Here is a 19,280-nt window from a genome sequence, read left to right on the forward strand (position 1 = left end):
TTAGGGGACATGTTCTGTTTTTTCAAAAGGTGTTTACTTCTCGTTTTTCAAAATAGATATACCCAACATGGACAGTCTAGTATTGGTCATAATATTAATTATCAATTACAGAAACAGCAGCATCGCAGAGAAATTAGAAGACAATTTCTTCTTTTTCTTATGGGTTTTACTTTTGTTTTTAAAAATACATTGATACAATCTAGCATTAGCATTATTATTTATTGCGGCATACAGAAACTGCAGCATTGCAGTGAAATTAAGAGAGAAGATCCATTTTTCCAATGTTTTTCACTTCCTTTTCTTCATACTAGTATTATTAAGAGATTAAAAGGCAAAATGAGGACGAGGTAAATTAGTTTTTTATTATTTTATAAATTACAATTTTTTTTTGTTAAATTAAGTTACATAAAATCTTTACAAATATGTTGAGAAACATTTCTAAAAAGTAAACAACAATGATCATAACTTAGCTTACCATCATTATTTCAGAAAGTAAATTTGTGTTATAAAAAGAAATATACACAAGTATCATTCACTGAAGTTATGTTAAACAAGAAACTAAATTGCTTTGTAACACTGAGATAAGTATCATGAAATGGGACAACATTTTCTTACCGAAGTAAATTAAGAAATAAAGATCGATTCTTGAAACTGTGCTTACAATAAAAGAGAGTAAATATGTCTTGTAATTATAGATTTTCTAAATTTGCAAGTTTTTTATTATTATTTTCAATAATCAATTAATGACTTCAGCTTAGCACATAAATAAATCTTACTCTTTAAGTAATTACTCATAAACAATGTTTTTCGTCCCTAGTCACAGAAAACATAACAGAAAGAGGTAGTCTGTAAATACATTGTACTCAATGTATGTACACATAAATTTGAGTCATATTTTGAGAATTTTTTTTTTTTATCGTTTATTTTGTTATCATCAACGCATATTATTGCGTTATAAGCAATAATAATAATAATAAATACAACATATGACTCTCAGAGTGGAGAAGTCAGCGGTAACACTCCAATTCAAAAAAAAATAAAAAGAAACAGTAAGTTTGTTAATGGATGCCTTGATTCAAATCTCAGAATTCGCACTCATTATTTCCAAAATTTTAACTCATAATGAGTGACAACGGCATTTCTTCTACAAGCGTAAAACAGTATGTAAGGGCATGATCCTGAAAAATGATGTAATAGAAGCAAGCGTTTGACCTTTAAGCCATTCCTTAACACGCAAAGTTTTTACATAAGCAAATAACATATTTGAGTCTAGTAAAATGAAATTCAGACTTAACGTTTCACTTTTTAACACAATAATGTTTTAATTATTTAATTTAAAATCTTAAAGTTTAAAAAGTTAAGTACATGGGTTGATTAAAGGGACAAAAGGTACACAAATCAGCTAGTGCCCAACATTTCATTCATTCTTCCGCTCGTATTTTCAGACTCATAGAACATTCGAAAAAGCATTTGCCTAATGGAATTATTATAACAATTGATATAAGTAATTTTATTATATTAACTTTTCATTAATATTTTTTAGAATTTATTAGATGTCACAGACCCTACGCTGGCCAGTTTATTCATAATAATTTTAGGTTAAAATTATGGTAAAATGTGTATTACAGCTCCATAAATAAATAGAAACCTTATTTAACTCTATTCCAAATTATTCTTCTGATTTATCTTTATTATGCCTTTATTATATAAAAGTAGAAAAAAGCAAGTTAGAGTTGGTTGGTGTTGGTAATTTGAATTACACAGTTGTAACAAAATTTGATTCACTGCAAGTTCTATATTTTTCTATACTTTAATATATAATACATAAATAAATAAAATAAACAAATTCATGGATGTAAGCATTTTTTTTTATTTTTAAGCCTCATAATTACTTTTATTTTTTATAACTTTTTTTTTTAAACTGTGTTTTTTTAAAATAGTTTGATTATGATAGATAAATAGATATACTGCATCTAAAGTATCAAATCGAAAGACAATTGATTCATTAAAATCAGTTCGTAAGTCAATAATTTAAACGATTACAGTACTTCCTCTTAGTGGGTGTAAGAGCTAATGGCACTTTAGAGTCTCGTAGGGAAGCTTTAACCGCTTCTTCGTGCTAAATTTTAGCAAAATCGGACTAAGCGTTGCAGAAATATTAGTAACAATAGTTTTAGAGAGGGCCAGACCTGGGTGGGGCAAACTCCTCTCCTAAAGATACACAGCGTCGAGACCTCTAAAAATGCAAACTTACATCACTTTTTGAACCAAATAACACTTCATTGAAAAAATAGGTTCTCAAAACGATAATTTTAAATGATTGCAAAACTTCCCCTTAGTAGGCGTAAGAACAGAACGTCGCTTTAATGTTACGTAGGGGAGTCCTAACCTTTTCATCCTGCCAAATTTCATCACAATCGGGTTAAGTTTTACTGAATTATTAGTAATAATAATTTTGGAGGGGGCGTTACATACCCCTCTCCTCCTCTCCTATTCAATGTACAGTGTCGAGGCCCCCAAAAGGCACATCTACATAAAATTCCAAATCGAATGACACCTCATCCATGAAAATCGGTTGGCGCGTTATTACCGTCTAAGTTAAATGGTGAGCTACTAATCTTTTGTATTTGAAAATGACCAGCACAAGGGTCTGTAACATCTAATAAACTCTAAAAATTATTAATGAAAAGTAAATGTAGTAAAATTATTTATATTGATTGTTATAATAATTCCATTAAACACATGCTTTTTCGAATGCTTCTTTTTGGCTGAATTTTGAGCGAAAGAATGAATGAATATTGAAAATGAATGCTGAGTACCAGCTGATTTGTGTACCTTTTGTCCTTTAATCAACCCTTACACTTAACTTTTTAAACTGTAAGTTTTTGTTAAGGAGATTTTTGACCTTTTGGATAGATTTTTCTTTTTGTCAATTTGTAAAGTTACATATCTGCTATACACAATTCTTAAAATTTGGAATAAGCAATACTTACATTATAACGTGATCTGGTGATAAGTAACCACTGAAGAGATCTTTTAAAAGAATGCTTGTAGTTGCGGCCCTCAAAGAATCCACAAAAACAATTTACTTAGGAAAACGTTTTGAATAAAATAGGAAGGTATTTGTTCGTAAATAGCAAAATTAAACTTCCTTTTTCTTACTTCCCTTTCAGAGGAGTAAGAAAAATAAAACTGCATCACAGCACTTCTTTCTAAAAGGCAAAGAGAAATTAAATTAAACACAGTAATAATAGAATGCAATAGGTAGGTGCCTACCCAAAATTGCTACAAGAATTGTGACAAATTTTTATTTTCTTGACAACAATTGTTTGTGCAACTTATCTTAATGACATAATGGAGGTTTTTATCATCAAAGTTAATTAATAATAAATCAAAACTAATCAATTTTTGGAGAAGGAACAAAAAGAAAATACCATTTCAGTTTTGAATTATTATTAATTACCTTTGATGTAAAAAACCTCCATTATGTTATTCAAATAAGTTGCACAAACTATTGTTAGTCAACTACTGTGTTTTATTGCTACTGTATTTTTTACTGTATATTTAAGTCGGTTACGCAACATCCCAGTTTTCTGCATTTACGCCTTTCTGTGTTCGGGGTAGGGTTTATTAAAAACCAAAAAAAATCCATATGATCTTAAAGCTCAATAAATGCACAACTTTTTCTGTAATAAAGGTGACTCCTGATTCATTAATCATTGAAAAAATATAGTTCAAAATTTAAACAGAAGCTATCGAGAACGAATTTTTTAGACTTTCAAGTAAAAATTTCATTGTTTATAAGAAACGTTTTGAGGCTCTGGGTTTAGCAGGTTTATAGGAAAATTTGATGCTATTTCGTTTAGAATCAGCAGATTTCTTGTAGGATAAAGGGTAGAAAGGTTACGGCCATTTTTATGGTGAAAAACGCGAATATCGACGGAAAAGTTAAAAATGCAAATATCTTGGACAAAATTGAGAATCGGGCCATAGTGAATAGAATATTTTTTGTTGCATTTGAACTGCTGAATACCTCCCGAAGTTTTGACCTCTCCTCCATGGGGCTAACTCTTCACCCATTCGTTGTAACAGCGTCGAGACCCCCAAAAGGCACATCTACATGAAATTCCGAATCGAATGACACCTCATTCATGAAAATCGGTTCGCGCGTTTAGGCGCTACGTTGTTTACAAGAAAGGTAACAACAAGAACAACAAGACCAATTTTTGAAAATGCCGACTTTGCTCATTTTCAGCATCTTTTTTCTCAAAATCTATTTAATCTATGTTGTTGTAAATAAGTTACACTCATAAAGGAGGATTTGCCCTATATTATAAAGGAAATCTTGAAATTTTATATTTTATACAAAAAAGAGAAAAAAATTGTCAAAGTTGGGTGTTTTTCAACGTTACGCTTTTTCGTGCAGTTTTTGACGATCAACCCTTATACAACTCTCCTAGCGGACAGTTTTAATTTATTGTAGAAAAGTCGTTTTGACCTCTGCATTTTGCAATTCATATTATAATCTCTTTAACAAAAACTTACAGTTTAAAATAAGGGTTGATTAAACGCCAGAAGGTACATAAATCAGCAAGTACCCAACATTTCATTAATACCTCATTGATATTATTTTAAGTAATTTTACTATATTAATTTTCATTAATAAGTTATTTTTTAGAATTTATTAGATGTCACACACAGACCCTTTTGCTGGAATCTACAAAATATTTGTTCAAGTAGAACACCATTTAACTTAGATTGACTGTAATATCTAATCAACAAACTATTAATCGCAGGTTAAAAAAAAAAACTTTATAAACAAAAATATGAGGCTAAAAAATTCAAAAACTTTTTAAAAAAAATACTTACACCAACAATCATCAATGATTTCATTTATTTATTTTTATTTTTAAATAAAAATCGTCGGTTTAAGTTCATTCTTCGATTAAAGTAATTGTTACTTTATGTAGTAGTCAAAGGTTTATAATAATAGGTAATAATTAATCTGGCTTTATCGCAAATAATATAGTTTTCTTCAATTACATTCTCAATCTAGGTATTCTTCCCACAGTGTTATATATTTGGAATATAAGATAAATAAGATATGCATATTTTTATGACAGCTAACATAATTATTCCAGTATTTTACTATAAGTAAAATTAGAGGGACTACATTAAATTACAATTGAGAAATGAATCATTATTGTTGAATAATTTACTTGATATTACCTACGCGTTATTTGTGCTCACAAATACTTCGGAAAGACGAATTCTAGACTGAAATATTGTTTTAAATCCGTGATTCAAATTTAAATAGTAGCCGACTCTGCCTTTGTCTTTTTCTACTTTAACGTGCATGTACATACATATATGTGACTTCTCAGAATAAAGAGCATAATAAAGATAAATCAGAAGAATAATTTGGAATAAAGCTAAAATAAAGTACCTATTTAATTACAAAGATATAATATACATTTTATCATAATTATAACAAAAAAATAAAATATTATGAATAAACAAAGGGAAGGGATTAGCTATGCGGTTAGCGTATTGGATTCCCACGTGGAGGTTCCGGGTTTGAATCCAGCTGCAGACCCTTAGATTTTCTCTTTCTAAGAGCTTCTTACAGCTCACTGTCCGGGTGATGGACAGTGTTGTCTGTAACGAGAGAACACCGTCCGGAGGCCGGCAGTGCACTGAAAAAAGCTCCGGGCGCCAATAACCTTAGATGTTGACGCGACTTAAATCATAAAAAAAAAAAAAAAGAAAATGTATGAACTGGCCAGCATAAGGGTCTGTGACATCTAATAAATTCTAAAAAATAACTTATTAATGAAAATTAATGTAGTAAAATTACTTAAAATAATATCAATGAAGTATTAATGAAATGTTGGGTACTTGCTGATTTGTGTACCTTTTGGCGTTTAATCAACCCTTATACTTAACATTTGACACTGTAAGTTTTTGTTAAAGAGATTTTTGTACTTTTTGGATAGATTTTCCTTTTTGCATGTTCTGCAAAGTTACTTATCTGCTTTACAGATTTTATTAAAATTGGGAAGTATAAATTTTAATTGTATCATTATAACCTGAAAAGGTGTTAAGTCGGAGTTACTACCACTGGAGAGATCTTTTTAAAGAATGATTATAGTTGCGGTCCCCAAACCATCCTCAATAACAATTTTTTTGAGAAAGCGTTTTGAATAAAATAGGAAGGTAATTTGCACGTAAATAGCAAAATTAAACTGCGATTTCAGTACTTTCCTTTAAGAGGAGTAAGAAAAATAAACTGCGATTACAGTACTTCTCCCTAAAAGGCAAAGATTTTGAATCGAACTACAAATTATTGATGAAAATCGGTTCACTCATTGAAGAATCGTTGGCAGTGAATTAACTCCAGTTCTGCAAGGATGAAAACAGAATTATATAATTTGATAAGGAAGGAAGAAAAATGAATTAAACTACTTACAACTATTTGTTTTCCAAGTTTACTTAAAAGTACACAAATACCTTTTGGCGTTTAATCAACCCTTATACATAACTTTTTAAACTGTAAGTTTTTGTTAAGGAGATTATTAAGAAATGTAATAAAAGTTACCAACAACGTTTTGCATATGGAAAAAGAAAAGTTACTGTTTCTTCCTGGAATAATTACCTACCTTTAATAGGGGAAATGGGTTTTTGATGGTTTACTATAAGTTAGATCGACAAAAAATTTGGATATTAATGGAATTGCGGAGAGTAATGCAGCAAATATTAGGAACATTATCGAAGAAAGCGTTACCATGAATGAATGAATTCAAAAATGCACTAATTCAGCTCCACGCTTAAATTACATATATCCACTTGCCAATGTTATCTATTTTACTAAATAGATAATAAATATAAGTAGAATTATTTAACGAAATGTGGAAACTCGAATATAAAACTGAAAATTTAAGAACTTACTTCGATTGTAGAATTGATCTTGCATAAATTCTGACGGTCAAATACCGAAGAATCATTCAAGCAGGTGGCATATTATCTGATAATCTGCAGGCCTTTCAGGTACATTGTGGACTGATTTGATTCATGATTAATTGGATGATAATTTAAATTTGATGGAGAATCGTTGGCAGTGAATTAACTCCAGTTCTGCAAGGATGAAAACAGAATTATATAATTTGATAAGGAAGGAAGAAAAATGAATTAAACTACTTACAACTATTTGTTTTCCAAGTTTACTTAAAAAAAAATATTATCGAAACTGATTATCTTGCGTTGAACGCAGAATTTTCTCGTAAGTAAAATACAAAAAGCATAATGTGAGAAACTTTACTTGAATTAGAAAAGTACTTTGACCTAGGTTCTTGAATTCTGACCTATGTTGAATCATGCCCAAAATTAAAATGTGAGAAAAAATAATCACGTCAACAATCTTTCAGGAGGAAAAGATTAACGATTAGTAGTAACTAATAAGCACTCAAAAGAATGAAATTGAAGGGCTAGAAAAGTAAGAATAAATTAACAGAAATGGTCTTTGCAGCATGCACGGCAATGACTAATTAGAGAGGACTCGGTATAACATATATGTATATTATACAAAGTTATATTTTTGAGTAGGGAAAGTAGAATTTCCGTGAACCATTGTATAAGGAAGCCTGCTCTCTGAAACAGTTTGTGAAGAATTGGATTAAGAAATTTATTTGAAAGGCATTGTGAATGTTACTTATTGTTGCGTGGTTGTGTATTGGATAACATATAGCTATTTGTGTGACAAAATGTTTAATTTTCATGAGAATAACATGTCCAGAATAAAGATAATTTAAAGGGAATATATGCTAATTTTGTTTAAGTGTTGTATAGGTTGAATAAAAATTTCATATTAGGTTTATTATATTTGACTTGTGACAAATAAAAAATATTGTAAGTAGTAAACCTTTACCTGGTTTTATTTGGGACTCAGATCCTCACTAATCTCGAAGCTACCGTGCTAACGTTTTTTTAATCAGTAGAGGTGAAAATTATTATTCTGTAAATTGTAATGGTACCTGATAGTACAATGAGAATGAGAATGATGATAACAGAATTTACTTAGAAGAAAAAAGGCACTGGATAAAGTGTTTCACTAATTATACTTTAAAAAGAATCGCATCTGAGGAATGAATGTGAATTAGGACTTACCTGCACAAGGTGTAAAGGAAAATTAAAGGTGAATTTATTGAATTTTTAACTTTTTTTTATTTGACTATCACTTCATTGGTATGAGATATTTATTGAGGATAAGAAATGAAGAAATAGAAAAGACCAAATATTTGGTTAAAAATAATACGAATGACAAAAGTAAAACTTGTAATCGTTTGTATTTTTGAAGTTTTGGCTGCTGTGGGAGTGAAATGTAATGAACTATCTGCCACATTTGTTTCTCAAAGCGTCACTAAAAACGGAGCAGGACCGGTTAGTTAATACTACAAGTGATAAGTGTAATAAAAGTAATGTATGTGTACCTTATAAAGGACTAATGACGACTACCCTCATTACAATGTTGTAAAAAGTACGGAGTACATACTATTGACTGAATTCATTTGAGTTGAAACACTGATGAAATAAATGTATAACAAAGTTTCATCGGTTGGAGTGATGAACATCTGAAATAGTATGCGTTTATGAAAGTTATTTTGAAGTGAGCAGTACAAATATTATAGCTGGTAATTCGGTATTGCCGTACCCTTTATAAGAAATAAAACTGCAAAAACAAATAAATGAATTTAAAATTGAAAGTTGGTAGGTTATGAATTGTTGGAAATAAAAGATTAGTCAAAGAAGAGGTAAATAATTGATTCAAAAAAATATATGTACAAAATGACTGATTAAACAAAAGGAGTAACTAACTAGTATTGAAAAGCTGGTAAACACTACTAAACTATTCACTTTAAAAGTAAATTTACTGAATTTTTAACTTTTTTTTCATTTGTTTGACTATTAATTCTTTGGCATAAGATATTTATTTAGGATAACAATTGAAGAAATAGAAAAGGGAAGATATTAGTTAAAAATGATAGGAATGACAAAAGTAAAACTTACTTGTATTCGTTTATATTTTTGAAGTTTCGAAAGAGGCCATAATGTTAAACAAAGATTCAAGTTCCTTTAAATGTTTAGAAAGTAAAAGATGTTTGTATCATAATATTGGAAAGTAATAAGGTAACAACAGGGTTATATGTGTATATATTAAAATGAAAAAAGAAAAGAACATTTATGGTGTACGCATGCGCACTACGTATTCGCACTAGTGTAAATTGCTTGTATTTTCTACTTTAGTATTATTATTATTAATCGTTTTTTGTAATGCATCTTGACAAAAGAAAATGAGAGGTAAAAGGGATTAGTCCCTTTAGTTAGAATAGATTAATAGAATAGGGAAATTAGAAAATGGAATTATTAGAGAGAAGTGTAAGAAGTTAAGGTATTTATTAAAGAATATGTTTAAAAAGTGTGATTATTATAAGAAAGGTGGAGATGAATTTGGAAAGATGAGGAGATAAAATAAAAAAATCGTAATATAAAAATATTATGTTTCTAATAAGACAGGTGAGACTGATCGTTATTGTCCAAAAAAGTTGAGAAATGGCGCCTGTTCAAAGACACAATAAATAAAAAATAATTAATTCATAAGTAAGATATTTGAATGATAATGTAGAAGACTTGAAATTAAAAAAAGGAATTGATTTTAGGTAGCGGAGCAGATGGTTAGTGATACGTAATAATTTGAAGAATTCACCTGGCTTTGTGGTAAACAAGTTCGTAAGCTTAAAACAAAATATGATTTTCAGGAGTTGGTGTTTAAAAAATGTAACTCTGAAAAAAGTGTGAAAAAAAGGAAACTTTATAGAACGGAAACAAATTTTAACCCTAAATATCTCGCAAACTACTCCATAGATTTTTACAAAAATTTACACAATTACAGACAATAGTAGTCTCCATATACAGGTAAAATATAAACAAAATCTATAAAATAGTTTTCGAGATATTTGATGTTAAAATTTTCACTTTATAGAACGAAAACAAACTTCAACCCTAAATATCTCAAAAACTACTGAATAGATTTTTACTAAAATTTACACAATTATATACAATCGTAGTCCTCATATACACGTAAAATATAAACAAAATCTATCGAGGACTTTTCGAGATATTTGATGTTAAAATTTTCACTTTATAGAACGGAAACATACTTTAACCCTAAATATCTCGAAAACTATCCGATAGATTTTTACTTAAATTTACACAATTATAGACAATAGTAGTCTCCATAAGCAGGTAAAATATGAACAAAATCTATCGAGTAGTTTTCGAGATATTTGATGTTAAAGTTTTCACTTTGTAGAACAGAAACAAACTTTAACCCTAAATATCTCGAAAACTACTCGATAGATTTTTACTAAAATTTACACAATTATAGACAATAGCAGTCCCCATATACACGTAAAATAGTAACAAAATCTATTGAGTAGTTTTCGAGATATTTAATGTTAAAGTTTTCACTTTATTGAACGGAAACAAACTTTAACACTAAATATCTCGTTTTCTGCTCGATAGATTTTTACTAAATTTTGCTGATTTGTGTACCTTTTGTCGTTTAATCAACCCTTATACTTAACATTTTAAACTGGTAAGTTTTTGTTAAGGAGTATCATTCAAGAATAAGTTGTTAAGTCATGACCGTAACTACTATTGGAAAGATCTTTTTAAAGAGTGATTATAGTGGCGGTCCTCATTTTCAGTTTTTTTGAGAAAGGGTTTTGAATAAAATAGGAAGGTATTTGTACGAAAATATAAAAATTAAACTGCGATTTCAGTACTTCCTTTTAAGAGGAGTAAGAAAAATAAACTGCGAATGCAGTATTTCTCCTTGAAAGGCAAAGAGGCATAGATTTTGAATCGAACGACACAATAGATTGATGTAAATGGGTTCACTCATTGATAAATTTAAAGATTGCAGTACTTCCTGTTAGTAGGAGGAAGAGCATGTTGGCAGTTCACAGCCACGTAGAGGAGCTTTAACCGTTTCTTCGTGCTAAATTTTATCAAAATGGGACTTCGGGTTTAGAAATATTGGTAATAATAGTTTTAAGGGAAGGGATTAGCTATGAGGTTAGCATACTGGACTCCCACGCGGAGGTCCCGGGTTCGAATCCAGCAGCTGACCCTTAGATTTTCTCTTCCTAGGAGCTTCTTACAGCTCACTGTCCGGTGAAAGCTCCGGGCGCTAATAACCTCAGCTGTTGATGCGCAAAAAAAAAAAAAATAGTTTTAGAAAGGGCCTTATTTGGGTGGGGCGAACTCCCCTCCTTTTACAGCGTTGAGACTTTTAAAGTGCAAATTTGTAGAATATTTCGATTCGAATGACACTTCATTCATGAAAATCGGTTCACGTTTCGATAATTTGAAACGATTGCTATACTTCCCCTTAACAAGTGTAAGAGCAGATCGTCGCTTTAATGTTACATAGGGGAGCCCGAACCCTGTCATCCTACCAAATTTTATCAAAATCGGGCTAAGATTTACAGAGTAGTTAATGATAATAATTTTGGAGGGGGCCTTACATAAAAGGGGCTAACTCCTCTCCCATTCGATGTACAGCGTGGAGACCCCCAAAAGGCACATCTACATAAAATTCCGAATCGAATGACACCTCATTAATGAAAATCGGTTCGCGCGTTTAGGCGCTACGTTGTTTACAAAAAAGGTAACAACAACAACAACAAGAAGAAGAAGATTTTCTGAAAATTCCTTTTTTGCTCTTTTTCAGCAACTTTTGTCTCGGTAGTGTGTTAAATGTGGGTTTTGACAAAAAAATTAGAGTTATAAAGGAGGACTTGGCCTATATTTGAAAGGAAATTTGAGAATTGAATTTTTTATAGAAGAAGAGAGAAAAAAATGTTGAAAGTTGTGTGTTTTTGAAGGTTAGACTATTTCGGTGGACTTTTTGACGATTAAGCCTCATAGAAGTGTGCTAGCGGACAGTTTTAATGAAGGTTGGTATTTGGTGTATAAAGGAAGAAATGTTTGTTAGGGTATGATTGTAAAAAGGTTTGTTGACGGTGGGGGGGGAGAAAGAAAGAAGCGTTTGACCTTTAAGCTATAGGTTAATACGTAGGATAAAATGTTTAGATAAGGAAAAGTGAGGGAATGAGTATGGTTAAATTGAGGCGGACTGAGGTAGATGAGTAATAATAGATGAGAAGAAGTAAATTAGTTAAATTTTAGATTGAGTGGATTGAATGATGAAGGTTAATGAAAGATGAATGTTGTTTTATAAGAGAGTGGTAAGAAAATAAAGAGCGGTGGGCGGCGTGTAATATTTGTAATGTAATAGTAAAAATAGTAAATAAGAAATAAAATAGAATGAAGTAGATATTGTAGAATGAAGAAGTAATTTTTGAAGTGTGATATAAAGTGTAAAGTTTGGTGTGTTTAGGGTAGACAGGAAGAAAGATGACGTGCTGGATAGGTGGATGGATGTACGTGACATCCTGTGAGGGATTAGAGGTTAGTTGGTGCTGGTAGTATAGTTTATTTGGATATTTATTATTTGTAGAATGTTTAGTTTGAATGAGTGTAGAGAAACGGGTGTGTGTGTGTGTATAATAACTAGCTGACGCGCCGAAAAAAAAAAACTAGCTGAGCTGGTTGACGGCTTACGTACTTAAGTATAGAAATTAGAAAAGAAGTAGGCGATTAATTTGTAGATTTTAAGTGAGAGGAAGAGTTGAGTTTGGGTGAGAGTTTAGTAAGGGTGGCCCCTGTTGATGTGTTTAGAATAAACTTTGGGCGATTGTTGTTGATAAAGTTTGGCAGGAAGAATTGTTTGTTTGTTTATAGTAATTGAAATAAAAGTTGTATGCTAGTGTTGAAATGTAGTTGAATTTGAATTAGTTTTAGTTTGTAGTGTAATGGGAGTTGTGTATAATTTGATTGTAGTGGATGAAAATTTGTATGTAAATGAATATTGTTGATAATTCGTTAAATGGTTATTTTAGGTATTTTTTTGAAGTGAAAAAAGTATGTATGAATGAATGTAATAATTTAGAAGAAAGTGGAAGAGAAGAAGTGATGTTGGAAGGTGAAAATTGGGAAAAGTAGGAAAAAAGAAATGTTAATGAGTTTGTTTATTGAAATTTTATGTTTTTCTCGTTAAGTAAAGTTGGAGGTTAAATTGGTTGTTGGTTGACTCTTTTATGTGTTAGTGAAGCATTAAAAATATGTAATAATAAAAAGAAGAAGGATATGATTGTAGAATCAGTAGATTGTTGTTGTAATATGTATATGTTATATGAAATAGATGAAATATTTAGAATAGATGAATATTTGTAATAAGTTTTATGGAAGGAAGTAGTTTTGTTGAAGTAGTAGTGAATTAATCAACCCTTATACTTAACATTTTAAACTGTAAGTTTTTGTTAAGGAGATTATAGAGAGGGAGTGAGTAGATGAAATTAGAATTGAGAAATGAATCATGTATGGCGAAGAATATTTTTTTTTAGAGGAATTGAATATTGGAAAGTTTGTTTAGAGTGGGTAATGTAAAAATTTGTTTAGTAAAGAAGTTTGTGTTTTGTTGTGTTAAAACTGTCCGGTAGGACAGTTGTATAAGGGTTGATCGTCAAAAACTGCAGGAAAAAGCGTAACCTTGAAAAACTCGCAACTTTGACAATTTTGTTCTCCTTTTCTATAAAAGATAAAATTCGCAAATTTTCTTTAAATTACAGGGCAAAGCCACCTTTATAACTGTAATTTTTCTGCAACAACCCAGATCTAATAGGTTTGTAGAAAAAAGTTGCGGAAAATGAGCAAAAACGGCTTTTTCAAAAAATGTTCTTGTTGTTACCTTTTTTGTAAAAAACGTAGGGCCTAAACGCGCGAACCGATTTTCATGAATGAGGGGTCATTCGATTCGGAATTTTATGTAGATGTGCCTTTTGGGGGTCTGGACGCTGTACATTGAATGGGAGAGGAGTTAGCCCCCTTTATGCAAGGCCCCCTACAAAATGATTATTACTAATTATTGTGTAAATGTTGGCCCGATTTTGATAAAATTTGGTAGGATGATAGGGTTAGGGCTCCCCTACGTAACTATAAGGCGACGATCTGCTGTTACACTTGTTAAGGGGAAGTCTAAGAATCTTTTCAAATTATCGACAAGTGAACTGATTTTCATGAATGAAGTATCATTCGAATGCAAATTTTGTAAAGATTTGCCGTTTAAAAGTCTGGACGCTATGCCTCATCAGGAGGGGTGTTTGCCCCACCCAAATAAGGCCCATTCTAAAACTAATATTACCAATATTTCTATAACGGTTCGTCCGATTTTGATAAAATTTAGCAGGAAGAAGTGATTAAAGCTCCTGTACGTGGCTGTGAAGTGCCAACATGCTGTTACACCTGCTAAGAGGAAGTGCTGCAATCGGTAAAATTATGAATGAGTTAACCGATTTACATTAATGAATTGTGGTTCGATTGAAAATCTTTGCCTGTTTGCCTTTTCGGGAGAAGTACTGTAATTTATACTGCAGTAATATACTGCAGTTTATTTTTCTTGCTCCTCTTGAAAGGAAGTAGTGAAATGGCAGTTTAATTTTGCTATTTACGTACAAATACCTTGCTATTTTATTCACCCGCTTTCTCAAAAAATTGTTATTGAGGATGTTTTAGGGACCGCAAGTATAACCATTGTTTAAAAAGATCTCTCCAGTGGTAGTTACCGTTGCGACTTTACACCTTATCAGGTTATAATGATAGAATTGCTTGTTCCAAAGTTTAAAAAAGTGTGTAAGGCAGATATGTAACTTTGGAAAATAGACAAAAAGGAAAATCTATGCAAAATGTAGAAAAATCTCCTTAAGAAAAACTTACAGTTCAAAATGTTAAGTATAAGGGTTGATTAAACGCCAAAAGGTACACAAATCAGCAAGTACCTAATATTTCATGAATACTTGATTGATATTATTTAAGTAATTTTACTGCATTAATTTTCATTAATATTTTTTAGAATTTATTAGGTGTCACAGACCCTTATGCTGGCCAGTTGATTCATAATATTTTTTTGTTATAATTGTTATAAAATGTATATTATATGTTCGTTATTAAACAGGTACTCTATTCCAAATTATTCTTCTAATTTCTCTTTAATGTGCCCTTTATTCTGAAGTTGTCACATATACATGCATGTTAAATTAGAGAAAGACAAAGTTACAGTCGGCTACTGTTCAAATTTGAATCACGGAGGATTTAAAAGAATATTTTAGTCTTGAATTCGTCTTACCAAAATATTCGTGAGCACAAATAACACACAGTTATAACAAGTAGATTATTCAACAATATTTATTGATTTCTCAATAGTAATTTAATTTAGACCCCCTAATTTTACTTATAGTAAAATAGTGGTATAATTAGCTGTCCTAAAATTATGCATATCTTATTTATTTTATATTACATATAACACAAACACCTAATTGAGAATGTAATTGAAGAAAACTATATTATTTGCGATAAAGCCAGATTAATTATTACCTATTATTACAAACGTTTTGACTAATACATAAAATAAGAATTACTTTAATCGAAGAATGAACTTAAAGGGACGATTTTTATTTAAAAATAATAAATAAATAAAATAAAATGATTGATGTATGTTGGTGTAAGCATTTTTTAAAAAACGTTTATGAATTTTTTAGCCTCATATTTTTTTATTTTTTTTTTAACGTTTTCTTTTTCACCTGTAATTAATAGTTTGATTATTATAGATAAATAGATCTAAGTTAAATGGTGTGCTACTTGAACAAATATTTTGTAGTTGAAATTGGCCAGCATAATTGGTGACATCTAATAATTTCTTAAAAAATATGAATGAAAATTAATGGAGTAAAATTACTTAAATAATATGAATGAAGTATTAATGAAATGTTGGGTACTTGGTGATTTGTGTAGCTTTTGGCGTTTAATCAACCCTTATACTTGAGTTTTTAAAGTGAAAGTTTTTGTTAAGGATTGGTTATGTTGGTATGTTTGTGATGATTTTTTGTGAGAATAAAAGATAAATGAGTTGATGTAGTTAAAGAAGAAGAGGAGAAAGAAAGTAGATATTCTATTTATGTAGATTGAATATAATGGAAATGTTGTTATTATTATTGTAAGAGAAATAGTTGTTATGAATGAAGTGTTAAGTAGGAGATGCATGTATGATTTTTGAAGAAAGTAAATGAGAATAAATGATTTAAGTGAGTATTTGAAGAAATAAAAATAATGATGAACATGTTCTATTGTTTTAGGAAAGAAGGGTGGTGAAGTGAGAAGGAGGGAGTATAAATGCGGACCCCAGCCCGGTAAAGAGGCATTTGATTAGTAAGGGAGAATACAAGCGGATCGTACGGGAAGCAATGTACATTTAATTGTAATTTTTGAATAGAATTAAATTTGTGATTATTTTTTTTTCTGTTTAATATTTTAGTTGAAGTTGATGGGATTGTTTGATGAAGGTTTTTATTAGGAAAAAAGTAAATAAATGAAGGAAGGAGAATAGGATGTGTTGAATGAATTGAATTTTGACAGTGCCTAACAAAAGTTTGCATACACGCTGAAAATTTGTCTTTTATCTCGGTGGGAAAGGATATCTTGTGTGGCTTCTTTGATTAATGTTTGCAATGTTACGATATGAAAATCCTTGATTATTTAATGTAACTATTAATGTGCGTTCTGACACAGGAATTTCCTTTCTTTGGTGAAGCATTTAAAATAATAATAAATTCTTAACTAACTCAGATCCTCTTATATTCACGTTTCAACTATAACTAATAAATTTGTAAATATTAAGATTTACCCACCCTAACTAGTAAGTATTATTATAATATTGAATTTATGAATTGTGTATATGGACTTTTGTTGAGGCATGAAGTGCCATCTTTTTATTTATAGGCAATGGGAGATGGCAGAGATATTTTCATCTCTCATATATATATTTAGTAAGAATAGTTAGAAATGTTCAAATAACATTTTTACTGTAATAATTTTTTATTTTGAAAATTCCGGAAATATTGTGGGGTATGTAGTCTTTTGTTGGACACTGTATAGAAATTGGTGATTTATAGTTAAGAATTTGTATGAATGAATAAAACTGATTGTACATTGATGAAATATGATGAAGAAAGAAAGAAAGAAGGAATAAAGAATTAAAGTAGAATGTATTTGTTAGGTAATATGTGTTTAGTGAGTGCATTGAGTAGTAAAACTATGTTTTGTGAGCGAATTAGAAGTGGTTGTGTAGTGTGTGAACTTTGATTGAAATATTGTTTAAAAGAAATGAATTTGGGTGTTGATTAATGTGTGTAGTATTATTTGACGAAAGGAAGTTTGTTTGTTGGTTGGAGTAGTTTATTTTATGCGTTATTATAGCGCGCGTTTGGTGAAATTGTAACCAGATGGAAGGTTTGAGTGAGTGTGTTTTGGTTGTTTAATGTTTTTTATGTAGTGAAAGTGGGTATTTTGAAAAATATTAGTGTTTAAAGAATAGAATGGTAAATACTGTTATGATTAGTTGTTTGTATTGATTATGGTTTGAGAAAGGATTGATACTTGTAAAGTACTTTGTTAAGGATTATATGTTTTCATATTAATATGTTTTCATAATAATTTTAATGTACATACATATATGTTTGTTATTTGATTGATATAAAAAAAGAAATGTATAGTTTTATGGATGATAGTATGTAAATTTTTGAAGAATTAAATGAATATAGTAAAGGAAAATTGTAATTTTTTGATTGTGTAAAAATAATGACATTGATTATAAGAAAGTTTAGTTATAGAGAAAGAAATAAGAGGAAGCCTGGCTGTGTGTGGTTGGGAAATGAAGGAAGTAATAAAAGGTTTTGGAATGTCGGTAGGTGGGAAATAATGTTTAAAAATTTTATTTGGGTTAGTTAAGAGAGATAAGAGTTTTATATTTTGAAAGTTTTCTTTTGTGGAAGGAATAGGTTAATTTATTTAGAAGACTGTAGCATTTACATGGGTATTGTTAGTGATGGGTCTCTTGGTATAAGTATGTAGAAGGGAAGGCAATGAATGAAGGGACGCAGGCGTAGAGAGAGACGGACAGAAATATGGGAATGTATTGGCGGAGCAGCGAAAAATCGTGTGAGGCAGTGAGAGCAGTGAAGGAGGCAGAACAGGCAGTTAGCCGGCGCGGCAGGCATATAGCTAGCTAGTTGTAAAGCGAGGCACACCAGCCAGCCAGTACAGTGAGAGTGAGGTAGGGAGACTAGCTGTGTGGTTGGCTAGGAGGATTGCCTGGAAGCTTGAGATAAATGAAATAATGGTTTTTATGTAAGAGCAGTATAAGTTTGAAAATTGATTGATTGAAATAAAGTAATGCATAGGTAAAGGTTATGTGTAAATTAATGGGGATGAATAATGAAATTTTGGGAAAATGGAAATAAAAAAAAATATAATAGATTTAGATAAATAAAGACAATAGGAAGAGAAATGGAGAATAAGGGAGACAGAGCAGCATACGTAAATATTAAAGGTAGGTTTGTTGGTAAGAATTGTTGGAGTTTGATTTTGTTGAATTTTATGATTAACATTTATTTAATGGGGAAAAGAAGTGTTTTTTGTATTAAGGAGATAGGTAAGTATTGGAATAGTAGGGATTTTGGCTTAGCGGAAATGGTAGCTAGCTACGTAGGTAGGGACACTTGAAAAGAGATGTTTTCTTTGCAAATAACATGAAGAGCGGTAGTGTGGATTATCACTTGATTTATTCTTAAGAATGAAAATACATACAATTTAATAGAATTTGATATATGTACACAATTTATGTGTTAAGTTTATTTGATAGAGGAGGAAAAGAGATGTAAATGAAAGTTGAAATGACTTTTGATTGATTTATTTATTGCTATTAAGGTTACATACGCTTTTGAGCAAGTGAGTGAAGCATAAAAGTACATAAGTAAAATAAAATAAGAGTAATAAAAGTTGTTAAAAAAATAAAAAATAATAATTATTATTGTTAGGGTTAAAGGGGGAAATAAGAAAGTATATTCAGCAAACAACAACACAATAAATAATAACAGTTATATTATAATAATAATTAAACACATTTTAAGAATCAAACTTAATCACAAAGACATGTACATACTAAACAGAGTACAACACAAGAACATAATGGATTAGATATAGGAAGCGCGCAGCTTCTCCCTTTGCTCCACTCTTCTAATAGTACAACCAAGACTTGCTAATTCTAA

At 30.3% G+C, this 19,280-nt stretch overlaps 2 long non-coding RNA genes across 2 annotated transcripts; one reads left to right on the forward strand and one right to left on the reverse strand.

Annotated features, from left to right (window-relative positions):
• Positions 1 to 337: 337 nt before the first annotated feature.
• Positions 338 to 9,224, reverse strand: LOC141447636 (uncharacterized). Its single transcript, XR_012454490.1, has 5 exons — positions 9,064 to 9,224; positions 8,487 to 8,627; positions 6,949 to 7,134; positions 2,994 to 3,212; positions 338 to 1,178 (listed from the first exon to the last, which is right to left on the reverse strand). It is a non-coding gene; the product is annotated as an uncharacterized lncRNA (long non-coding RNA).
• A 10-nt stretch (positions 9,225 to 9,234) lies between these two features.
• Positions 9,235 to 19,255, forward strand: LOC141447637 (uncharacterized). The gene is made up of 3 exons (XR_012454491.1): positions 9,235 to 9,445; positions 9,714 to 9,779; positions 16,311 to 19,255. It is a non-coding gene; the product is annotated as an uncharacterized lncRNA (long non-coding RNA).
• Positions 19,256 to 19,280: the final 25 nt, after the last annotated feature.

This window comes from Rhodnius prolixus, unplaced genomic scaffold (genome assembly GCF_049639745.1).
Source record: "Rhodnius prolixus isolate KJV_2025 unplaced genomic scaffold, Rpr scaffold_7, whole genome shotgun sequence".
NCBI lineage: Eukaryota > Metazoa > Arthropoda > Insecta > Hemiptera > Reduviidae > Rhodnius > Rhodnius prolixus.